This window comes from Cryptomeria japonica, unplaced genomic scaffold (assembly GCF_030272615.1).
Source record: "Cryptomeria japonica unplaced genomic scaffold, Sugi_1.0 HiC_scaffold_953, whole genome shotgun sequence".
Classification (NCBI taxonomy): domain Eukaryota; kingdom Viridiplantae; phylum Streptophyta; class Pinopsida; order Cupressales; family Cupressaceae; genus Cryptomeria; species Cryptomeria japonica.
This window is the reverse complement of record NW_026729647.1, coordinates 37501-46013: the sequence shown is the minus strand read 5'-3', so window position 1 is coordinate 46013 and position 8513 is coordinate 37501.

The window sequence follows — 8513 nt, the reverse complement described above, 5'->3', positions numbered from 1 at the left end:
CGGAATCGGACAAATAGCTTATATAGGGGAGGTGTATGCTTCGATGGGTCGACTCCCCAGGTTGAGCGCACCGCGCCAACCTCAAAGACCCTACGGTATGGATGAAGTCGGAAGTTGGGTCCGATGACCAATTCGATTAGTAGGTATGCTCATGAGGTCGGAATTTGGGTCCGATGACCTGCCATGTGCAGGAAGGCGAATGTTGACACTGTGCGTTGCAAGGTGCACACCAAGGCGCTGGTGCGGTCTTTTTAGTCGAGTTCGGAAGTTGGGGTCGATGTCCTGATCGGAGGTGCAAGCTACACAGGTGTGGGAATCGGACAAATAGCTTATATAGGGGAGGTGTATGCTTCGTTGGGTCGACTCCCCGGGTTGAGCGCACCGCGCCAACCTCAAAGACCCTACGGTATGGATGAAGTCGGAAGTTGGGTCCGATGACCGATTCGATATGTAGGCATACTCGCGAGGTCGGAATTTGGGTCCGATGACCTGCCACGTGCAGGAAGGCGAATGTTGGCACTGTGCGTTGCAAGGTGCGCACCAAGGCGCTGGTTCGGTCGTTGGAGGCGAGTTCGGAAGTTGGGGTCGATGTCTTGATCGGAGGTGCAAACTACACAGGTGTGGGAATCGGACAAATAGCTTATATAGGGGAGGTGTATGCTTCGTTGGGTCGACTCCCCGGGTTGAGCGCACCGCGCCAACCTCAAAGACCCTACGGTATGGATGAAGTCGGAAGTTGGGTCCGATGACCGATTCGATATGTAGGCATACTCGCGAGGTCGGAATTTGGGTCCGATGACCTGCCATGTGCAGGAAGGCGAATGTTGGGACTGTGCGTCGCAAGGTGCGCACCAAGGCGCTGGTGCCGTCGTTGCAGTCGAGTTCGGAAGTTGGGGTCGATGTCCTGGTCAGAGGTGCAAACTACACAGGTGTGGGAATCGGACAAATAGCTTATATAGGGGAGGTGTATGCTTCGATGGGTCGACTCCCTGGGTTGAGCGCACCGCGCCAACCTCAAAGACCCTACAGTATGGATGAAGTCGGAAGTTGGGTCCGATGACCGATTCGATACGTAGGCATATTGGCGAGGTCTGAATTTGTGTCCGATGACCTGCCATGCGCAGGAAGGCGGAATTTGGGTCCGATGACCGAGTTGATGGCGTGCCATGCGCAGAAAGGCGGAATTTGGGTCCGATGACCGAGTTGATGTTGATGGCCCGCCATGCACAGGAAGGCGGAATTTGGGTCCGATGACCGATTTGAAGGCGTGCCATACGCAAAAAGGCGGAGTTTGGGTCCGATGACCGAGTTGATATTGATGGCCCGCCATGCGCAGGAAGGCGGAATTTGGGTCCGATGACCTGACATACGCATGGAGTCCGACTCGGGGGCCGATGTTCGATTCGATGACTTGCATTGTGGGTAAAGTCGGAAGTTGTGGTCTTTGACCCGATTCGATGACCAGACTTCGGCTGCTTGAGAATCGGACAAATAACTTATATAGGGGAGGTAGTGTTCTCGAGCATCCTCCCCCCGTGCCCGTTTATGTCGATTGATGCTGGTGCTCGACTGGTTGGAGCGCTCGGATGCAAAAATCTTGCACCAGGATTTATCGATTGTGATGGACACGGCAAGTCTCCTGATTGCTATGCAGGAGCTCATCGTGAATCTCTATGCGGCCTTGGTATGGACTCGACCTGCGGAATGGTTCGGCAATGGTAGTCGCTCCAACACGTCCTTGCAATGGCCACAGAGGTGATTCGACTAGAGCTCCAGTCTAGCTTTTGGGTTGCTTGGCGGACTGGTATAGCCGCGATCGAGTTCCGGCCATGAACGTTTTAGATAGCTCTTGGGCTTTCTGGGACGGAAGTCGGAAGTTTGGGCTGTTGTCCGATTTGATGACCATTCTTCGGATGTGTGAGAATCGGACAAATAACTTATATAGGGGACTGTGTTGTCTCACGCAGCCCCCTCCGTGCCCCTCTATCTCGACCGATGTTGGTGCTTGAAAGGGTTGGGATCGCTCGGATTTATAAACGTGCACCACCATTTGTCGAGTGTGAGGGACGCGGCAGGTCTCCTAAATGCTATGCGGGCGCTCTCTGAGAATCTCTATCCGGCCTCGACACAGACTAGTCTTGCTGAATGGTTTGGCACTGGTAGTCGATCCAACACGTCGTTGTTGTGGCCGCCTAGGCGATTCGATTCGAGCCCCCGTCTAGCTTTTGGGTTGCTTGGCGGATTTTGCCCTATCCGCAAGTGAGCTCGGTCCCTAAACGTTCGAGAAACCCGATTGCTATGCGCCGACTCTCTTTCTTGCGAGCCTCCATCTAGCTTTTGGGTCTCTACGGAACGGAAGTCGGAATCTGGGACCGTTGTTTGATTCGACGAGGCAGACTACGGTTGTGCGAGAATCGGACAAATAACTTATATAGGGGAGGTGTTGACTGGAGCATTCTCCCCCGTGCCCCTCTAACTCGACCAATGCTGGCGCTCGAACGGTGGTAGCGCTCGGATTTTCATTGAGCGCCAGCATTGGTCGATTTAGAGGGGCATGCGAGATTCCCGAATGCTATGCGAGGGCTCTAACGGAAATGTCTATTGGTTTCGGTATGGATGCAATTGCGAGTGGTTCGGCAAAGGTAGTCGTTCCGATGCGTCCATGTCGTGGCCAAATCGATAATTCGATTTGAGCCCTCGTATAGCATTTGGGTCTCTCGATGTGATTCCGCATTCCAGTCCCTTTGGGCACTGCTTGAGCCGCATCCCAGGGGGTTCCCTTCCCAATAATCTGCCTCGCAACCCGATTGCTATGCGGTGAGGCTCCTCGGCCGCCTCGGAACTATCTGTGTATCAGACGCATCGCGGGATAAGGGGTTGGCAACGGTAGTCGCCCCAAGCGCGTCCGATGCTTGGACCATTCCGAGGCGGCCCTGAAGCCTCTTCCGTCTAGCCGTTGGGTCCTTCTCGCCGCATCCCTCGCCTCGCACCCCGATTGCTATGCGGTGAGGCTCCTCGGCCGCCTCGGAACTATCTGTGTATCGGACGCGTCGCGGGATAAGGGGTTGTCACTGGTAGTCGCCCCAAGCGCGTCCGATGCTTGGACCATTCCGAGGCGGCCCTGAAGCCTCTTCCGTCTAGCCGTTGGGTCCTTCTCGCCGCATCCCTCGCCTCGCACCCCGATTGCTATGCGGTGAGGCTCCTCGGCCGCCTCGGAACTATCTGTGTATCGGACGCGTCGCGGGATAAGGGGTTGTCATTGGTAGTCGCCCCAAGCGCGTCCGATGCTTGGACCATTCCGAGGCGGCCCTGAAGCCTCTTCCGTCTAGCCGTTGGGTCCTTCTCGCCGCATCCCTCGCCTCGCACCCCGATTGCTATGCGGTGAGGCTCCTCGGCCGCCTCGGAACTATCTGTGTATCGGACGCGTCGCGGGATAAGGGGTTGTCACTGGTAGTCGCCCCAAGCGCGTCCGATGCTTGGACCATTCCGAGGCGGCCCTGAAGCCTCTTCCGTCTAGCCGTTGGGTCCTTCTCGCCGCATCCCTCGCCTCGCACCCCGATTGCTATGCGGTGAGGCTCCTCGGCCGCCTCGGAACTATCTGTGTATCGGACGCGTCGCGGGATAAGGGGTTGTCACTGGTAGTCGCCCCAAGCGCGTTCGATGCTTGGACCATTCCGAGGCGGCCCTGAAGCCTCTTCCGTCTAGCCGTTGGGTCCTTCTCGCCGCATCCCTCGCCTCGCACCCCGATTGCTATGCGGTGAGGCTCCTCGGCCGCCTTGGAACTATCTGTGTATCGGACGCGTCGCGGGATAAGGGGTTGTCACTGGTAGTCGCCCCAAGCGCGTCCGATGCTTAGACCATTCCGAGGCGGACCCGAAGCCTCTTCCGTCTAGCCGTTGGGTCCTTCTCGCCGCATCCTTCGCCTCGCACCCCGATTGCTATGCGGTGAGGCTCCTCGGCCGCCTCGGAACTATCTGTGTATCGGACGCGTCGCGGGATAAGGGGTTGTCACTGGTAGTCGCCCCAAGCGCGTCCGATGCTTGGACCATTCCGAGGCGGACCCGAAGCCTCTTCCGTCTAGCCGTTGGGTCCTTCTCGCCGCATCCCTCGCCTCGCACCCCGATTGCTATGCGGTGAGGCTCCTCGGCCGCCTTGGAACTATCTGTGTATCGGACGCGTCGCGGGATAAGGGGTTGTCACTGGTAGTCGCCCCAAGCGCGTCCGATGCTTGGACCATTCCGAGGCGGACCCGAAGCCTCTTCCGTCTAGCCGTTGGGTCCTTCTCGCCGCATCCCTCGCCTCGCACCCCGATTGCTATGCGGTGAGGCTCCTCGGCCGCCTTGGAACTATCTGTGTATCGGACGCGTCGCGGGATAAGGGGTTGTCACTGGTAGTCGCCCCAAGCGCGTCCGATGCTTGGACCATTCCGAGGCGGACCCGAAGCCTCTTCCGTCTAGCCGTTGGGTCCTTCTCGCCGCATCCCTCGCCTCGCACCCCGATTGCTATGCGGTGAGGCTCCTCGGCCGCCTTGGAACTATCTGTGTATCGGACGCGTCGCGGGATAAGGGGTTGTCACTGGTAGTCGCCCCAAGCGCGTCCGATGCTTGGACCATTCCGAGGCGGCCCCGAAGCCTCTTCCGTGTAGCCGTTGGGTCCTTCTCGCCGCATCCCTCGCCTCGCACCCCGATTGCTATGCGGTGAGGCTCCTCGGCCGCCTTGGAACTATCTGTGTATCGGACGCGTCGCGGGATAAGGGGTTGTCACTGGTAGTCGCCCCAAGCGCGTCCGATGCTTGGACCATTCCGAGGCGGCCCCGAAGCCTCTTCCGTGTAGCCGTTGGGTCCTTCTCGCCGCATCCCTCGCCTCGCACCCCGATTGCTATGCGGTGAGGCTCCTCGGCCGCCTTGGAACTATCTGTGTATCGGACGCGTCGCGGGATAAGGGGTTGTCACTGGTAGTCGCCCCAAGCGCGTCCGATGCTTGGACCATTCCGAGGCGGACCTGAAGCCTCTTCCCTCTAGCCGTTGGGGCTTTCTCGCCGCATCCCTCGCCTCGCACCCTGATTGCTATGCTGTGAGGCTCCTCGGCCGCCTTGGAACTATCTGTGTATCGGACGCATCGCGGGATAAGGGGTTGGCAGTGGTAGTCGCCCCAAGCGCATCCGATGCTTGGACCATTCCGAGGCGGCCCTGCAGCCTCTTCCGTCTAGCCGTTGGGGCCATCTCGCCGCATCCCCCACCTCGCACCACGATTGCTATGCGGTGAGGCTCCTTGGCCGCCTCGGAACTATCTGTGTATCGGACGCATCGCGGGATAAGGGGTTGTCACTGGTAGTCGCCCCAAGCGCGTCCGATGCTTGGACTATTCCGAGGCGGCCCTGCAGCCTCTTCCGTCTAGCCGTTGGGGCCATCTCGCTGCATCCCCCACCTCCTCGGCCGCCTCGGAACTATCTGTGTATCGGACGCATCGCGGGATAAGGGGTTGGCAGTGGTAGTCGCCCCAAGCGCGTCCGATGCTTGGACTATTCCGAGGCAGCCCTGCAGCCTCTTCCGTCTAGCCTTTGGGGCCATCTCGCCGCATCCCTCGCCTCGCACCCCGATTGCTATGCGGTGAGGCTCCTCGGCCGCCTGGGAACTATCTTCGTATCGGACGCATCGCGGGATAAGGGGTTGTCACTGGTAGTCGCCCCAAGCGCGTCCGATGCTTGGACTATTCCGAGGCGGCCCTGTGGCCTCTTCCGTCTAGCCGTTGGGGCCATCTCGCCGCATCCCCCACCTCGCACCCCGATTGCTATGCGGTGAGGCTCTTCGGCCGCCTTGGAACTATCTTCGTATCGGACGCATTGCGGGATAAGGGGTTGTCACTGGTAGTGGCCCCAAGCGCGTCCGATGCTTGGACTATTCCGAGGCGGCCCTGCAGCCTCTTCCGTCTAGCCGTTGGGGCCATCTCGCCGCATCCCCCACCTCGCACCCCGATTGCTATGCGGTGAGGCTCCTCGGCCGCCTTGGAACTATCTTCGTATCGGACGCATCGCGGGATAAGGGGTTGTCACTGGTAGTCGCCCCAAGCGCGTCCGATGCTTGGACTATTCCGACGCGGCCCTGTGGCCTCTTCCGTCTAGCCGTTGGGGCCATCTCGCCGCATCCCCCACCTCGCACCCCGATTGCTATGCGGTGAGGCTCCTCGGCCGCCTTGGAACCATCTTCGTATCGGACGCATCGCGGGATAGGGGGCTGTCACTGGTAGTCGCCCCAAGCGTGTCCGATGCTTGGACCATTCCTAGGCGGCCCTGAAGCCTCTTCCGTCTAGCCGTTGGGGCCTTCCCGCCCCATCCCTCGCCTCGCACCCCCGATTGCTATGCGGTGAGGCTCCTCGGCCGCCTTGGAACCATCTGTGTATCGGACGCATCGCGGGATAAGGGGTTGGCACTGGCAGTCGCCCCAAGCGCGTCCGATGCTTGGACCATTCCGAGGTGGCCCTGAAGCCTCTTCCGTCTAGCCGTTGGGGCCTTCCCGCCCCATCCCTCGCCTCGCACCCCGATTGATATGCGGTGAGGCTCCTCGGCCGCCTTGGAACTATCTGTGTATCGGACGCATCGCGGGATAAGGGGTTGGCACTGGTAGTCGTCCCAATCGCATCCGATGCTTGGACCATTCCGAGGCGGCCCTGCAGCCTCTTCCGTTTAGCCGTCGGGGCCTTCCCGCCGCATCCCTCGCCTCGCATCCCGATTCCTATGCGGTGAGTCTTCTCGGCCGCCGCGGAACTATACCTGTTATTGCTACTGCATCCTTCGGCTGGTAACCTCCTCTGCCGCCTTGGAACGTTCTCTTTGTCGGACGCGTCGCGGGATAAGGGGTTGGCACTGGTAGTCGCCCCAAGCGCGCCCGATGCATAGACCGCTCCGAGTCGACCTTGCTTTCAGCCTCTCACATGCATAGACCTCTCTGAGTCGACCCTGCAGCCTCTCACGTTTAGCCTTTGGAATCTCGCCTCACAACATGATTGCTATCCTTGATGCATCCCTTGCCTCGAGCCCTGATTGCTTTCTTGGCTGCATCCCTCCTCTCCTCACAGCCCGGTTGTCATCACTGCTTCATCCGTCGCTTCATGCATTCTGGCTGCTGGGCCCTTCCCACCGCACACCTCGATTGCTATCTCTTCTGCATCACACACCCCGATTGCTATCTCTGCTACATCCCTCGGCTCTCACTTCTGCATCCTTCGCCTCACACCTCGATTGCTATCAATGCTGCATCCGTAACCTCACACCCCGATTGCTATGCGGGGAGGCTCCTTGGCCGCCTTGGAAATTTCTGTGTGTCGGACGCACCGCGGGATAAGGGGTTGGCACTGGTAGTCGCCCCAAGTGCGCCCGATTCTTAGACCGCTTCGAGGTGACCTCGTAGCCTCTTTCGTCCAGGCTTCCTGCCTTCAACGCCCTTTTTACACCTCGATTGCTATGCGCGGGCTCGTTGGCGTCTATCACCTCTCTGCGAAGAGTGGCACGATGATTGTTGGGGTAAATCGTAGCAGTCCGATCTCTGGCCTTGGGCCATTGTGAGGGCTGATCGATTTCCTGTGCGCATCTCGTGTTCGCCCAGTAACAGACTCGACGACTTGTAATCGGTCTTGTTCCCGATTGTTCCTGGAGGTAGTCTTCGGAACTCTTGGATTTGACCTGTCACTCGAACTGTCCTCTTCCGAGGATGCTTGTGTGTGTGTGCTTGTGCCATTTCCTTGGCGGTATTAACGAGATATTAAAGAGCGGAGTGAGCGCCTCGCCCAGCTATGTTTGGGGCTCTCACTCCCTTACCCGGTGTGCGACCGCTTTGCACGTAGGTTGCGGAGCATCGCGACTCTTTCGATGTTTGGCGGTTGTCTTCCGGTGATGCGTTGGTCCCGAAGTGCACGTTACTAGCATTTCTGCCATTGTTCTCGATCTTTGGCACGTTCCTTCGTTGCAATTGGATATATATCTCCGTTTATACGCGCAGGCTTCTCCCGCCTATTCAGCGCTGTCCCACTCTCAGCACTCTCGTGGTCTCCTTGGCTTCTCTCTCCCGTGAGCGAGCTCTCTTCTCGAGTCTTTTCCATGTCCCATGGAGGTTGCCTTGCGAAATTCGGGCACACAAACGTGACCGGATAAGAGCGGAATTGCCTATGAGGAGAAGCTCACCTTAGGGAGCAGCAATGCCGAGTGTTTCGACAGAGGGTAGAGGGGGCGTTGTTTGGGCGGTTGCACAAAAGAGTGCTACGTTTGCACTGAAGGTTGCTTCTTCGTCTCCGACGAACTCTTCGAGGCAAAAAAGCTTGTTTACGGGGTCGAGGTGGGACTGTTCGTGCGAGTTGCGCCACCAAAAGTGCGTAGGGGGCATATACCTAGGAAATGGATGTCTCTGAGTGGCCTTACTCGGTCGCGTGCACGGTGCATTCTCTAACGGCAGGACTGTCGCGAGCATGTGCGGTTCGGATGTTTTCGGGTAAAGGGTTCCGTACGGGATGTTCTTCCCAGG